General features: G+C 42.6%; 1 long non-coding RNA gene across 1 annotated transcript; it reads right to left on the bottom strand.

The window, feature by feature from the left end:
• Window positions 1-2,218: 2,218 nt before the first annotated feature.
• LOC128313082 (uncharacterized) lies at window positions 2,219-14,855 on the bottom strand. Its single transcript, XR_008293273.1, has 3 exons — window positions 14,689-14,855; window positions 11,096-11,563; window positions 2,219-2,444 (listed from the first exon to the last, which is right to left on the bottom strand). It is a non-coding gene; the product is annotated as an uncharacterized LOC128313082 (long non-coding RNA).
• Between the last annotated feature and the right edge of the window lie 1,271 nt (window positions 14,856-16,126).

Below are 16,126 nucleotides of genomic sequence, written 5' to 3'. Positions count from 1 at the left end.
CAGTGGAAATCATTAATTTTATTAAATCTCCACCCTTGAGTACTTATCTTTTTAATATTCTGTGTGACTGAGAAGTACACATTTCCTGCTGCATATTGAAGCCCAGTCCTTGTCTCAAAAAGCATTTGTGGGATCAAGTGGAGAACGGAACTAGTTACTTCTTACACGACACACCATTCCTATTTCAAAGAACTGACAAGCTATGGTCATCCTGACTTGTGTTTTGGTAGAGATTTTCTCGAAAATGAACAAAATAAGATAGAAAACCTGAGAGACCACCCAAATGCCGCCAGAACCGATAAAGGAATTCAGGAAAGTCACAGGATTCAAAATCAACGTACGGAAATCGGTTGCATTTCTATACACCAATAATGAAGCAGCAGAAAGAGAAATGAAGAAAACAATCCCGTTTACAATAGCACCAAAAACAATACGACACCTAAGAATAAACCTAACGAAAGAGGTGAAAGATCTGTACTCTGAAAACCATAAAAGACTCATGAAAGAAATTGAAGACAACACAAAGAAATGGAAAAGATATTCCATGCTCGTGGATTAGAAGAACAAATATTGTTAAAATGTCTATACTACCCAAAGCAATCTGCACATTTAATGCAATCCCTATCAAAATACCAACAGCATTGTTCATGCAACTGGAACCAACAATCCTAAAATTTGTATGGAACCGCAAAGACCCTGAATAGCCAAAGCAATCTTGGAAAAGAAAAGTAAAGCTGGAGGCATCACAATTCCAGACTTCAAGTTATATGACAAAGCTGCGGCGATCAAAACAGTATGGTACTGACACAAAAATAGACACGTAGCTCAACAGAAAAGAATAGAAAACCCAGAAATCAACCCACAATTATATGGCCAATTAACCTGTAACAAAGCGGGAAAGAATAAATACATATGCGCGTATATGTGTGTGTGTGTGTGTGTGTGTGTGTGTGTGCATACGCGCAATGGAATATTATTTAGCCATTAAAAAGAATGAGCTCTTGCCATTTACAACAACATGAATACAACTAAAGAGTATAATGCTAAGCAGAGTAAGTCAGAGAAAGACAAGTACCACATGATTTCACGCGTGTGTGGAATTTAGGAAACAAAATACATAGACAAAGGGAAAAAGAGAGAGAGAGAAATCAAGAATCAGACTCTTAACTACAGAGAACAAGCTGATGATTAACAGAGGGGAGGTGGGTGGGGAGTGGGGTAAAGGGGTGATGGGGATTAAGGAGCACACTGGTTGTGAAGAGCACCGGGTGATGTATGGAATTACTGAATCACTATATTGTACACCTGAAACTGCTGGAATTAAAATTAAAACTTAAAAATAAAAGTTGTTGGGGCGCCTGGGTGACTCAGTCAGTTAAGCATCTGACCTCAGCTCAGGTCATGATCTCACGGTTCATGGGTTTGAGCCCCGTGTCGGGCTCTGTGCTGACAGCTGGGAGCCTGGAGCCTGCTTCGGATTCTGTGTCTCCCTCTCTCTCTCTCTGCCCCTCCCCTGCTCACACCCTGTGTTTCTCTCAAAAATAAATAAACATTAAAATTTTTTTAATAAAAAACAAAGTTGTTGGTTTAATTAAACAAAAAAACGAAATGAGCCTGTCACTTAAACCAATTGACAAATTTGTGCGCGATGATAAAATTTGGCTTTCATGTGAAAATTAGAATTTTGGAAAAACGTGTCCTTGTCACCACGAACTGGACGGCTTCCCCAAATTTGAAATCTTTCCTGATGAGGTCAGTGGTGATAATAACAAGTCTGATGGGGTTTTTTAAATCTTGTATAATGAAATGTGTCAGCATTTGGAAGATCCACATAACTCAATGAAATAATAATTTCCAAATGTCCAATGCACGATTCTACAAGATCACACATGGATAAAAGAGCCATTGGAAGTAGAAAAATCACCAATGTATTTTCATACAATACATACAATTGAGTACAAAGGGTTCATTGATATGGTTTAAAACTCTGCATTGCAAATAACCTTTAGGGAACTGCCCTTTATTGGGGCACCTGGGTGGCTCAGATGGTTAAGTGTCTGACTCTTGGCCTCTTGATCTCTGCTCAGGTCATGATCTCAAGGTTCACCCCCACATTGGGCTCTGTGCTGCAGCGTGGAGCCTACTTGGGATTCTCCCTCTCTCTCTCTCTCTCCCTCTCTCTCTCTGCCTCTCCCCTGCTCTCTCTCTCTCTCTCTCTCAATAGAAATAAATAAACTTTTAAAAATGTAAAAGAAGAAACTGTCCTTTTTTGAGTTTTAGTGTAATATCAAAACTGAATAGCCACATTCTGATAAAACCGATTAAAAACTCCTACCTACACATTTGGATGGAGCTGGACTTCCTTCACATATTTCATCCAAAACAGCATATCCCAACAGATTGATTGCAAAAGCAGATGGGATCCATTTAGACACTAGAGAGATCTGCAAAAATGTAAAACAATGGCACGCTACTTACAAATTCTTTGTATTTTGGAAAATATTTTTCACAAGGCAATGTTATTTATATTAACACGTAAGAGCTGTATTACTGTTAATTTTTAATAAATTGAAAAGAAGTGTTTTAAAATGTCTGCTTTGGTTTCCAGTACAGGAAAAGATTGCCTTAGAAATACAACCCGCATAAACAAATGCTGCTTGGAGCCCTTGATGCTTTTTAAGAGAGTGAAGGACTCCTCAGACCAGAAAGTTAGAGAATCCCGCTCTGCCTCACTACTCCCCACCACCACTATCATCTCTCCTTGGGCCTGGGGCCCTAGTGTTCTCCATGCTTCCAAGCCTCAGCTCCCAGATCCTGATCCATAATGTCTGACCTAGACCATAATGCGCCCCCTGCCTCCCCAGGGATTCCATTTCAAGGTGGCAGAGGAGGGCTCCAACCTGCTGTGTGTCCCTTGTCCTCACCATCTACCCTGCGCACTCTCTCTCTCTCTCTCTCTCTCTCTCTCTCTCACACACACACACACACACACGACAATGTGTGCTCATATAGACAATAAAGATCCAATTATTCCTCGAAGTAGCCTTTGATCCTGGAAAAGTCAACTTCTCAGGCTTTATTTTCGTCAGCCCCAGATGTTAATGGTTACAGGCATCCTCCTCAGATCGTTGTGCAAATTAAGGGAGACGGTGCATGCTAGATTTTTCCATCTGCGAGCCCGCTCTCCACCTTTCACGCCCTGCGCTGAACCCCTGGCGGCTTTCAGTTGGGTTTGGCCAATGGCAGGCACTGGTGGGGGATGCCAGAGGGCGGCAGGAGAAAGAGGCTGGAGGGCTTGTCTCCCTCCTACAGGGGCACACATGTGTGCACACCCACAGCTGGGCAGTGTCCCTAGAGGAGGCAGAGCTCCTGTCGAACAGCCTCTCACATGGGGCGTCTCCTTCTCCCATTGTCCTCCAGGCCCCGGGATGGGCCATCTTTGGCCCTGAGGTGCCTGACCACTCCTTGTTGATTTCCTTCAACAGCTCACCTCTTTGCAAATAGCTCCTTCCTGAAATTCTTCTCAATTACATTGTCTGGGTGTGCCATTGAGTTCCTGCAGGGACTTTGACTGAGAGATCCAGGTGTGAAATGCGGTAATGGAGGACATGTCCATACCAAAGAAATGTCCTTTTCTTTCTTTTTAAAAATTTTTATCTTTAAAAAAAAATTCAATGTTTATTTATTTTTGAGAGACAGAGACAGAGCATGAGCAGGGGAGGGGCAGAGAGAGAGGGAGACACAGAATCCGAGGCAGGCTCCAGGCTCTGACCTGTCAGCACAGAGCCCAACGCGGGGAGCAAACCCACAGACCGCAAGATCATGACCTGAGCCGAAGTCGGACGCTTAACTGACTGAGCCACCCAGGCGCCCCATTTTTTCCTTCTGATCTCAAGTCTTCTATGAACACTGGGCATCCCCAGCTCCTGGCTCACCTTCCTAGGAAGGAAAGAGGAGACAGGGATTTTTATCTCACTCAGTGCGGATTATTCTTAATGCCACTTATATCCAAGGCACTGCACAAGGGGTTTGCAAAGAAACTCAAGAAAAGGAACAAGAATCCTGTGCTTTTTCGTCTTTATGCCTTTGCTCCTGATGTTCTCTGTACCTCGAGTGTTCTTCTCTTTCCATCAGTCAAAACCCTCGGACTCACCTTCTTAAGAGAACTTTTCATATTCCCCAACCATAAATAATGTCTTTCTCCCCCAAACACCTCGTTTAAGGCACTTATCTCTTTTTAACTTGTATTATTCAGTTCGACTCAACACACATTTATCCAATGCTTATTTTACGCCAACCCCTAAGCCAGACACTAAGCAGTTCAAGGAAAACTATTTAACAGTACCTGCCCTAGGGGAGCGTGTGCTCTTGCCGTGGAGACAGAAACATAAATACTTATGATGCAAAGGGAAAGAGGTCATAAAGGAAGTTTATACAAAATTCTATAGGCTATGGTTAGAGGCAACACTATGGAAACATCTAGATAGATGTGGGGAGATCAAGAATAATAGAAGAACAGCAGGACCCTCTTCAGGGAGTAGGTTCAGGGAGACTAGAAATCTCAATCTAAGAGAAGCCCAGTACCCAGGCAGCCAACTGACGCAGAGTGCAGGGACAGCCTTGTCGAGGATGCTTGCCACATGAGTGAGCCTGAAGCCACCCTTGGGTCCTTGCTAGGTCTTCTCATGGCCTGCAGGGGTGACATAGGACCTTCCTGTGCCCCGGTGAACAAACTCAGAGCTGCCTGGTGGGCTAATGGACCAGCGGAGCCTTGAGGTCTGATGGAAAAGCTACCTACAGATGCTTCCCACACAGAGTCACAAAACTGGACCATAGATGTTAATGGTGAATTCCAGCATGAGGCCCCAAACAACTAGTTGGGGCCTCGGGGGTCATCAGGCCGGGCACCAGCCCAGATCAGCCATCCCGCAGGAGAGAGCAGGCTATTGGGAATGATGTTGCGTGAGTCTAGAACATCCTTCTCCCCACGGCAGCATCGGGTCTTATCAAACACAATGAAGAGGACCAGGGAGAAGGAGAAGGCATCTCCAAGAAAGAAGGCATTTACCCAGAAAGAATGAGTCACCAGTTCCTGAAAAGATGGCAAACTAGCATAAGCTGCTAGCTTCCTCACCCAAAATTAATGTTGGAGAGACGAGAGCAGAGAAAATAAGTCATGTATCTGAGGATCTAAACATAAAACTGTGAGAAATCCCTGGGAGACAGAAGGCTCCTGAAAACTGGGAATAGTTGTGTGTGTGAAAGGCACAGGTGGATGGGTGAAAGGGAACAGAGGGGGAGAAGCCCCAGTGGGAGACTAGGTGGGTTCTCCAGCTCTGGTCCTGTATGCCCTCCCCCCCCACACACCCACACCCTCACCCACTCTCTCTCTCTCTATCACACACACACACACACACACACACACACACACACACACACGAGCTACCTTGAGATGACCATTGTCTACTTAGGACAAGCAGCATCACAATCCAGACCTCTGGGATTCCAAAATTATCAGAGAAATCTTAAAACTCTGCTGGAATAAGAGTTAATGAGGCCAGTAGTGTGCTTCCGGGTGCCCTTGGGTGCTCCCTCATCCAGGCCTCTCTGCCTTGGAGCTCATCCCCTCCCCTCTTTTTGAAATTCACCAGAAGGGAACAGACTAGGATTTCAGACCCTCCCCCTACATATTACAACAGAATAACTGTATCCCCAAGAGAACATAAGTTTACAGGTCAACGTAATTTGACCCTTAGGGACAATAACACTTAAAAAAAAAAGAGATAACAGGGGCGCCTGGGTGGCTCAGTTCGTTAAGCCTCCGACTTCAGCTCAGGTCATGATCTCACAGTTCGTGAGTTCCAGCTCCACAGCGGGCTCTCTGCTGTCAGCACAGAGCCTACTTCAGATCTTCTGTCTCCCTCTTTCTCTCTCTGCACCTCCCCCATTTGTTCTGTCTCTTGAAAACAAACAGATAAATAAGTAAATACATAAATACATAAAATTAAAAAAAAATTTTTTAAGAAAACAACAAACTGAGCATCATGCGTCCCGTGAAGCAGGATAATTGGGACAGATGGACCAAGATCTTAAAATGAGCATAATAAATATTCTGAACAAAAGAGACACTATTAAAAGATATAAAGCAGCTGGAAGCCATAAAAAATAAACTAATAGAAATATTGTGTGTAAATCATAATTGAAATAAGTAGAAGAGATAAATAGCTAGATGGATAATCCACAAGACAGAATGTGTAAGTTGGAAGATCCCATTGGGGAATCCTCCTGGAAGGCAGCAAAGAAGATACGAGGATAGAAAATTTTAAAGTACTCTAAGACAAGTTGTAAGCACACAGAAGTACTGACATCCAGATAACGGAATTTCAAGAAAGTAGGGGAAAAAAGAGGGGAGGAGATATTTGAAGAAATAAGAGTAAAAGATGAGGGGCACCTGGGTGGCTCAGTCGGTTGAGCGTCCAACTTGGGCTCAGGTCATGATCTCGCAGTTTGTGGATTCGAGGCCCGTGTCGGGCTCTGTGCTGACAGCCTAGAGCCTGGAAGCTGCTTTGGATTCTGTGTCTCCCTCTCTCCCTGCCCCTCCCCTGCTTGTGCTCTGTCTCTCTCTGTCTCTCAAAAATAAATAAATGTAAAAAAAAAAATTTTTTAAAGATGAAAGACCACAGACTGGAAAGAGTTATAGAGTCCCAATAGGATAATAAAGAAACACGCACGCCTAGACATATTTTGGTGAAATTAAGAAATCAAAGACACACACAAAAAAGTCTAGGTTTCCAAAAAGAAAAACAAGTCATCTAAAAATAAGTTAAAGACTCAGATTTTATCAGATTTCTTAACAGTACGTTGGATATAGGAACACACAGAGAACTTTTTACAAAGTATTAAAAGAACATTGTACCTAGGATTTTATATATAGCCACATTGTCATTTATGTGCACGAGTGCCACCAAGATATTTTCAGGCATAGGAGGTTTGCCACACAAAATCCCATTTTGATAACTCTCTTGAAAGCGCACTCAAATAAAAAGAGAAATAAATCCAGGAAAGTATTGCAAGAGAAATTTGATGGAAGAATGATCAAGTTCCTTAGTAAAGCTTGTCTAAAACAGCAAGTATCAACAGAAGATTAGAAAAGAAAACACATATTTATAACCCTCAAAACTAAGGTTTTAGATATTAGCAGGCACATAAACATAAGTGCAGATTTTAAATTGAAGACAACCACCATAATAATAAAATAGAAGATACAGCTTTTAAATAAGCATAAGAAAATGTGTCTCTGTAATGGAAACCATAAGAGAAGAAAAATTTTTAAAAAACAAACATAGAGTAAATGGAGAATACGAAATAACATGGCAGAAATAATATAGAAACGGGCCTGAGTGCAAAAGGCAATTAATTATATGATAAAGGTGGCATCTCCAATCGCTAGAAAAAGGTGGAATTTTAAATAAAGGATGTTGAGGCAACTGGATAATCATTTGGAGAAGATAAAATTGGAATCATACCCCACACTCTGAAAATGGATCAGTCATATTTGATGTATCAATGAAACTGCACAAGTATTAGAGGAAAACAGGTGAATTGCCTTATAATTTTGGATTGGGCAAAGGCTTTCTCACGAGGACTCAAAATTCAAAATCAATGGAAGATAATTCAAATGCATAAAAAAACCTTTTACATGGCCCAAATCACCATAAACAAAGCTGAAAACACATTACATACTGGGAAAATATGTGCAATGCATAGCACAGATGCAGAGCTAATATCTTATTATGTAAACAACTCACAAACATCAAGGAGAAAAAGTCCAGGCTAAACCAAAGAAAGAGGGAAGGGGTTGGGGGGTGAGGAGGAGATGGGGAAGGATCCTTAAATATATTAAAAGATCATTAGAATATGAAAAACGTGAATTAAAACTACATTGACGCCATTCTGCAACTCCAAGATAGGAAAATTTCAAAAGCTCCATAAAACATTCTGTTGACAAGGATATGGGAAGACAGGCACTCAAAGTTACCACTGGCAGGAATGCAAAATGGTACAACCCCACAAAAGGGATTTGACAGTATCTGACACAACTACATATGCATTTAACCTTGACCCACTAATCCTATTTACATTTATTCACTCTGAAGCTCCAGCTCCAAAAAATAGGAAACAAGAGGTGCACAAGGTTATTCATTGCCACATTATTTATAATAACAGATTATTGGGGACAATCTGTGTATGTACATGCAGAACAGATTGGTAGAATGTCATTGTATGTCTATACCTTGGCATAACACGCAGCTGTAAAACCGAAAAATATCTTTATACGTTGATGTAGATGTGAAGTGATTCCCAGGATATTTTTATGTAAAAGACTTGGATAGTGTGCTATATTTTTGTAAGAAGGAAAGTGTAATAAGAATACATGCCCATTTTTGTAAAAGAAACATAAGAAGGATAACTCGGTGAAATTGGTTACCTGCAGGGAGGGATTCAAAGCAAGGAGTAAGTGCTGAGGGAAGGACAGAAACTTCTCCAAATGTACTGTTCGTATGGTTTGGATTTTTGACCCATGTAAATATTTTACTACACACAAAATAACATTAAATCATGGAACACGGAGGAACGACCCTGAAGTTGAATGTAAACAGAAACAAATGAACCTACGTGTATCTTAAACTGATATGATAACTAACTATACAGAAGGGAAAAAATTCAACCCAATTAACTTTTGGGCATGGTATTTGGGCTGTACATTCTCAGTGAGACATTCTCTAAAAATAAGAGCGGCAAAGAAATTTTGAACTTTATCCAACAGTATTGTTTTGATGGTGGTATGGGCATGGCTATTCCAAAACTATTTTGTACGTATTATGACAATGAGCAAATGAGTAAATATATTGATGTTCCTGAGAACCAGGGCGGTTGAAAACCTGTTGGAGAGAATCACCGTGCAAGAATGAGAGACACATAAGGAAGGGGAAAAGGAGAGGAAGAATCCTCCTGTAGTAGTAGATTGGAATTAGAGGTGTGAATATCTGATTTTTTTTAATGTTTATTTTTGAGACAGAGAGAGTGAGCAGGGGCAGGGGAGGGGCAGAGAGAGAGGGAGAGACACAGAACTCGAAGTGGGCTTCAGGCTCTGTGTTGTCAGCACAGAGCCCGACGTGGGGCTTGAACTCACGAACTGTGAGATCATGACCTGAGCTGGAAGTCGGACACTTAACCGACTGAGCCACCCAGGCACCCCTGAATACCTGATTTTTTTTAAGCATTCATTTTTCCTCAAATTTATTGCAATATAACTGAGGTACACTAGCCGCATATACTTAAAGTATGCAATTTGTTCCGTTTTGACAAGTGTACATTCAAACAAAACCATCACTACCAAAAAGATAACATTTCCATTATTCCTGAAAGTTTCTTTGTACTCTTCAACATCCATGTCTTCTGTACCTCTATCTCCATGAAACCACTGATCTTTTTTCTGTCATTATACAATAGAGTACATTTTCTGAAATTTTGTAGAAATAGGAGGATAGGATATGTATTTTTCTTTGATTCTTTCATTAAACATGATTTGAGGGACGCCTGGGTGGCTCAGTCGGTTAAGCATCTGACTTCGGTTTGGGTCGTGATCTCACGGCCTGTGAGTTCGAGCCCCGAGTCGGGCTCCGTGCGGACGGCTCAGGGCCCGGAGCCGGCTTCAGATTCTGTGTCTTCCTCCCTCTCTGCCCCTCCCCTGCTCGCACTCTGTTGCTCTCTCAAAAATAATAAACATTAAAAAATTTTTTTAAATATGATTTGAGATTCATTCATGTTGTGTATCAAAGCTCATTCCTGTTTATAGTTTTCATTCCTAAAATTGAAATGGCTCTGTTATTATGTTCATATAAGCTTGTAATTATTATACCTTCCTAATGAATTGTCCTTTTTGTCATTATGAAATGTCCATCTTTATTTCTAGGGATACTCTTTATCTTGAAGCCTATTTTATCTGGTCTTAACATGGCCATTCTACCCTTCTTATGCTTACTATTTGCATGACATCTATTCACTTTATACCCAGCTGTATCTTCATAGGTACAATTTGTCACCTGAAGGCAGTGTAGCGTAGGGACTTGCCTTTGTATCCATTTCTGCCTTTTAATTGAAGGGTTTAGACCATTAGCAATTAATGTAATTATTAATATTGCTGGCTTTTACTTCTACCATTTTACCATCTGTTTTCTGTTTTCCCCTTTATTTTTGTAACTTTATCCTCCTTTTCTAGTTTTCCTTGGGATTATTTAAATAATTTTTAGCATTCTATTTTAGTTTGTTTATCAGTTTACTTACCTATTTATTCATGTATGTATTATTTTTTTTTAATTTTTTATTAGGTCTATTTATTTTGAGAGAGAAAGAGAGACAGAGTGCGAGCACGGGAGGGGCAGAGAGAGAGAGGGAGACACAGAATCCGAAGCAGGCTCCGGGCTCTGAGCTGTCAGCACAGATGCGGGGCTCGAACCCGTGAGTGCAAGATCATGACCTGAGTCGAAGTCAGATGCTCAACTGACTAAGCCCCCCAGGCGCCCCTGTATGTATTATTTTTTTACAGAGAGAGAGAGAGAGAGAGAGAGAGAGAGAACATGAGAGAGTGCAATTGAGGGAGAGGAAAAAGCAGAGAGAGGGAGAGAATCTCAAGCAGGTCCCACGTCCAGTGTAGAGCCTGATGTGGGGCTTGATCTCACCACCGTGATGAGATCATGACATGAGCCGAAATCAACAGTCAAGAGTTGGATGCTTAACCAACTGAGCCACCCAGGCGTCTCTAGCATTTTATTTTAATTTGCCATTGGCATGTTGGCTACATCTCTTTGTATTATTTTGTACTTTTTTCTCTAGAGATTACAAATATATATACTTTCATATATGAGTAAAATGTAGAAGTTTTGCAATCATATAGACTCTCTTATTATTCCCCTCAACTGATCTGTATGTTATCATTGTCATTTGTATCATATCATCATGTAGTCTTTGCTTTTGGTGATGACATGTGTTTTAAAAAACTTAAAAGGAAAAAAAAATGGTCTCTTATACTTACCCAGTTATTTGTTTCTGTTCCTTTCTGGTTTTCTTCCTTCATTCCTCAAGACCCAGCTGTGTTTTGTTATCATTCTCCTTCAACATGATGAATTTCCTTTAACAATTCTTACAATACAGGTATTCTTGTGACAAACTGTCTTAGTTTTCCTTCATGTGAAAATAGCTTCATTTTGACTTCATACCTGGAGGATATTTTTGCTGGCTATAGAATTCTGGGTTGATGGTGCTTTTCTTTCAGCACTTTAAAAATGATGTTCCACTGTCTTCTGACCTTCGGGGTTCCAATGAAAAATTTCCTGGCATTAGAATTCTTGTTCCTTTGTGTGTAAAGTGTAGTTTTTCCTCTAGCTGCTTTCAAAGGCTTTTCTTCACCTTAATTTTCACCAATTCGATTATGATGGGTCTATGTGTGGTTTTCTTTAATTTTATCCTGCTTGGGGTTCATTAAGCTTCTTGAGTCTTGAATCTATCAACGTGAAATACAATAAAAATTCAGTAAGATATTAATGGGAGCCTGAAGCAGATACAGTGAGGGGCCAGAAGAGAAGCAGTCGGTTCTACCAAGTTGATGAAGGGAAAGAGATGCCCGGGAATGGATGTGAGCAGGCATGCAGAGTGTGGGAGAGGCGGTGTGGGAGTGAGCAACACCGTGTCGTGTGACCATACAGACCTCAGCTCCTCATTCTCCAGGACTCTTCAACTTCACATTACCTTTTTAAAATGTTCTTTCTTTCTTTTTTTTTAAATAACCATCTGGCTTTGTTTTGTGAAACTCTTCTTTTTTAATGTTTATTTATTTTTGAGAGAGAGAGAGGCAGAGCGTGAGCAGGGAAGGGTCAGAAAGAGAGAGAGACACAGAATCTGGAGCAGGTGCCAGGCTCTTAGCTGTCAGCACGGAGCCCGACACGGGGCTCGAACCCATGAACCATGAGATCATGACCTGAGCTGAGGCCAGAGGTTTAACCACCTGAGCCATCCAAGTGTCCCTGTTTTGTGAAATTCTTAACAAAATCTCCAGGAGGGACATGGTTTCTCACTCTGTCCTGCCTTTCAAGGGTACAAATAGCATCTCTCCCTTTCCCTGTATCTTCTGAGGAGGTCTAACAAGGGGCTTCACAAATTAAAACAAGCAAACAAAACAAAACGAAAACAAAAAAACGGAAACACCGCTGTGCTTTGGACAGCATGTGGGGACTAATTCTGGTTTGTCACTTTATGAAAATACAGTGGCAGAACAAAGAAACTCAGTTTTTCCTATTAAAAAAGCTGCCTTTTTAGATAGTAACAAGTTAATTGGTTGAAGCAGTTTGACTCTTAGAAACAGAATAAGTAAAAAAAAAATCATTTTCTCACCCAAACTTATACCAATTAAAACTAACCCTCCAAACCTTAGAAGTTTATCCAGCATTAATTACTATATTTAAGGGGCTAAAATTAAGTGCTTTGTTGGTTTCTCCAGATAATTTACATATCATTATTTTGCAATTCATGTTGCAATGATTTTTATTAAAATTAGTAAGTGAAAATGGAATAATATTACCTCTAAGCTTTCAGGATCTTAGGGTCAGAGCCATTTAGTTTTTTCTTCTTTAAAATTGTAATTGTCAATTTAAAAAATATATATATGTAGAATTTAATGATTTATTTTAAAAAGGAAAGCATGAAACAAAAATGAGTTAGTATTTACAATTTCACTGGGCTTGCATCAAACCCACAATTAAGGCTTTATAATACAGAGGGCAAGAAGAAAAAAACAGAGAGAACCAGAGAAAAATCAGAGTAGAGAAGAGAAGGGCAATTTAAAAAAAAAAAAAAAAAAAAGGAAAACAGAGGAAATGACACTAACTTGGTTGACCCAGCATCTTCAAATGTATGCAACTATGGAGCTCAGAGAACAGCCGAGCAGCCACTGGTGCTCCCGGGGACACAGTTTGGGAGACTCTGGCTACAGGCATCCTCGAACCGCCCCCAGGAGCAGCATGTGTCATTTGTGCAAAGAGCTTGGAGTTCAAAGACAAAGACTGGAGCACTTGCTGGGAGCATAAATCGCCAACAGAGGGAAGCGGCCCTGGTGACGACAGTTCGGTCCACGGCACTGTCTCGCCCACTCTAGACAAATGCACCCACCTGCTGTGCTCCTTCCATCCCCACGTCGAGACATCACAGGCACAGGGGCAGAGCGGCCTGCCCCAAATTCCTCAGATGAGGCTGGAGGGGTGAGGATGGGGGTGTTTGTCGTCCAAGTCACCGTATGTCTCTAAGTGGGGAGGGGGATGGTTGTTTCTGGAGCAGAGTCTCCTCAGAAACCCTCTCGCCACCCACATCCCTCTGCAGAGAGGATTTGGCCGGTGTGACATTTCCTGACAGCTCTGACAGGCCTCAAGGAGACAATTAATGCCTCACAGCTGCCTCTACTAGGGAAGGTGCCGGAAGAGGAGGAAGGCGGGGAGGGAGGGAAGTGTGTAAATTTGCAAAAAGTTTTGAAATAATAGTAGGGAATAGCGAGGGAACTGAATCAAAATCTCATTGAACAGATGCCTCTTGGAATCCCCTCAAGGGCCGGAGAGTGGACACCTGAGGCAAACTTATGGCATCACCACAGAGAGAGGCTAGTAGAGCCTCTGTCGGAGCTTCTAGAAAGAAAAAGAAAGCTGATGGCAGAGCCTGTCTCCCTGGCCTGGATTCCTGGGCTGTTGGACCTTGAACCCTGCCTGCCTCATGCACGGGGATAGAAGGAGTCTACGGTTGCAGGTGCCCAGCTGTCAGGGCCGGGGAGAGGGAGGGCCGCCCCCGGGAAAGTGCTTTCTGATAAAAAGTCAGACAGACAGAGAGATGAACGGGACTCCTTCCTTCCCAGACACCCCCACGTCTGCCCGGGCAGACAGATGGGCCTTTCCTCTGGGCTTTATAGATTAATGTGTCCTTCTTATCAATTATGGAGACAAGAAAGTGTAATTTTCTCCCCATGTTTATACTGTTCAGGATTAATCTGCCTGTAAATGGATAATCTGTCAGCTTTCCGAGACACTGAAGTGGGTAGGGGGTGGGGCAGGAAATGGGGAAGAGATTTACCAGTGGGTAATGCCATCTGCTTTATTAGGTTGTTTTATAAACCTGACATTCAATTTGTTCTGGAGGACTTGGTGACGGATTATTCTGTAAATTCCCAAATAATTACGATAACCAGAGAAAGAGAAAAAAGGGGGAGAGGAAGGTGGGTTTGGAGGGGTGGGGGTTGCCAGCACATCTGTGAGTGATGGTTCCAGGGGACAACAGCATCTTTCCCCAGCCCCCTCTAGGGTGGGGGGAGGTTGACAAAAAGGGCCTGGGCACCCTTCAACCCCTGGTCTCATCCATTATCTCCCTTCCCCCATCTTCCAACATTCAGAGTCTCTGCTCTCCCCAACAAGATGGCGAATTCAAGTGAGCCGGGATGGCGTTATCAGGGTGTACATCATATACTTTCTCCTGTCACCTGAGTCTGAATCCCGGGGTCTCCTTACTAGCTAAGCGAGCTTGGGCAAATGACTTCAACTCTCTGTGCCTCAGTGTTTTTTTTGCTTGTAAAATGGAGACACCACTGGCACTTACCTCCCATGGCTGCTACTAGGATCAGATCAGTTCCTGCATGGAAGGCACTTAGACCAGTGCTTGGGGCAGACTGAGCACTGTATAAACTACTGTCTATCGCATTTTTATCCCACAGACCCGAGCCTGCTGCTGACCATATAGTATGCTCTGGATAGATACCGGATGGTTGAGTCTGAAAAATCAGAATGGGAGAATCAGAATCTCAGTGCTGATAAGCCCCTTAACAGCCTGAGCCTTCACCACCCCACCCCACCCCCCACCCTGCCATCCCCTGCCTGAACACTGCCAGGGACAAGGAGCTTTCTACCTGCCATGCGGGTGGCTAGTCCCATCTCAGTTCAGTGAGTCCTCAAATAAAGACCAAACCTGCCTTCCCCTGGCAGAGCCCTCCCAAAGGGTTAACCCTGCTGGGTTTGCAACGGGGGGCAGGGGAGAGCCCCTCTGGTAAAGCATAGGCTTGATTATGAGCTCTGAGAGCTCGTTTTTCAGCAGAATGCTATTCAATTACCCCGTGCACGCTTATCTTTTAAATTTCCAAATGCTACCTTCCACGGCTCTGTAATCTTATTTGCCACTTGTGCTTGGGGTGGGAGTGGGTGGGGGGCAAAGAAGCCACACAGTGTGTGCCCATCCTTGTGTTCTGGGGTACGAGGGGGTGGTCACGGATCCCATGCAGGGCGAGAGAGGTGGCAGGACTGGAATCCTTATTGCCTGCTCTCTCTGGTCACCTCTGTCCCTTTGTCTTTCCAAGCATAGATGTGTTGCCACAGTTGGTTACCCGGATAGAGAGGTTCAGGGACTGGAGCCACTCTCTGCCGCTTGCTGGCTTTCCACTGGCATTTACTCATCTTCTATTAAGGGAGCGCTACAGGAACTTACAACTATGATCGGAGGACATAAATGTGGTGCTCACTTCCTCCAGTGAGTGTCCTGCCTTGCCACCAGGACCTTCCGAGTAGCCACACTTCACCACCTGCCGTCCTCCCAGAGTCTCTGGCTGAGCTGACCAGTGAAGGCAATCTGTAGAAACTGGAGGAGGTGCCTGCATTTTCAAATGTGCAGACACCAAAGCAAGGCTGCAAGCATCACGAAGGATCAGGGAAGCATGACACCATCAAAGGAACAAAGTAAAGCCGTAGTAATTGACCCTAAAGAAATGGACATCTACGAGCTGCCTGACAAAGAATTCAAAATAACTGTCTTAAAAAGAAAGGAAAAGGCCAGCCACAGAGTGGGAGAAAATATTCACAGTTTATACATCCGACACAAGACTCACCTCCGGAATATACGAAGAATGTTTGTAACTCAATAATAAGAAAACAAACAACTCAGTTTTAAAATTGGCAAAAGACGGCGCTCCCAAAAGAAGGTAGAGAAATGTCCAACAAGCACGCTAAAAGGTGGCCAACACCTGTAGTTAAATTAAAACCACAATGAG

Source organism: Acinonyx jubatus, chromosome E4, assembly GCF_027475565.1.
Source record: "Acinonyx jubatus isolate Ajub_Pintada_27869175 chromosome E4, VMU_Ajub_asm_v1.0, whole genome shotgun sequence".
Classification (NCBI taxonomy): domain Eukaryota; kingdom Metazoa; phylum Chordata; class Mammalia; order Carnivora; family Felidae; genus Acinonyx; species Acinonyx jubatus.
The sequence above is the reverse complement of the archived record's forward strand: the minus strand, read 5'-3'. Positions and strand labels throughout refer to the sequence as shown.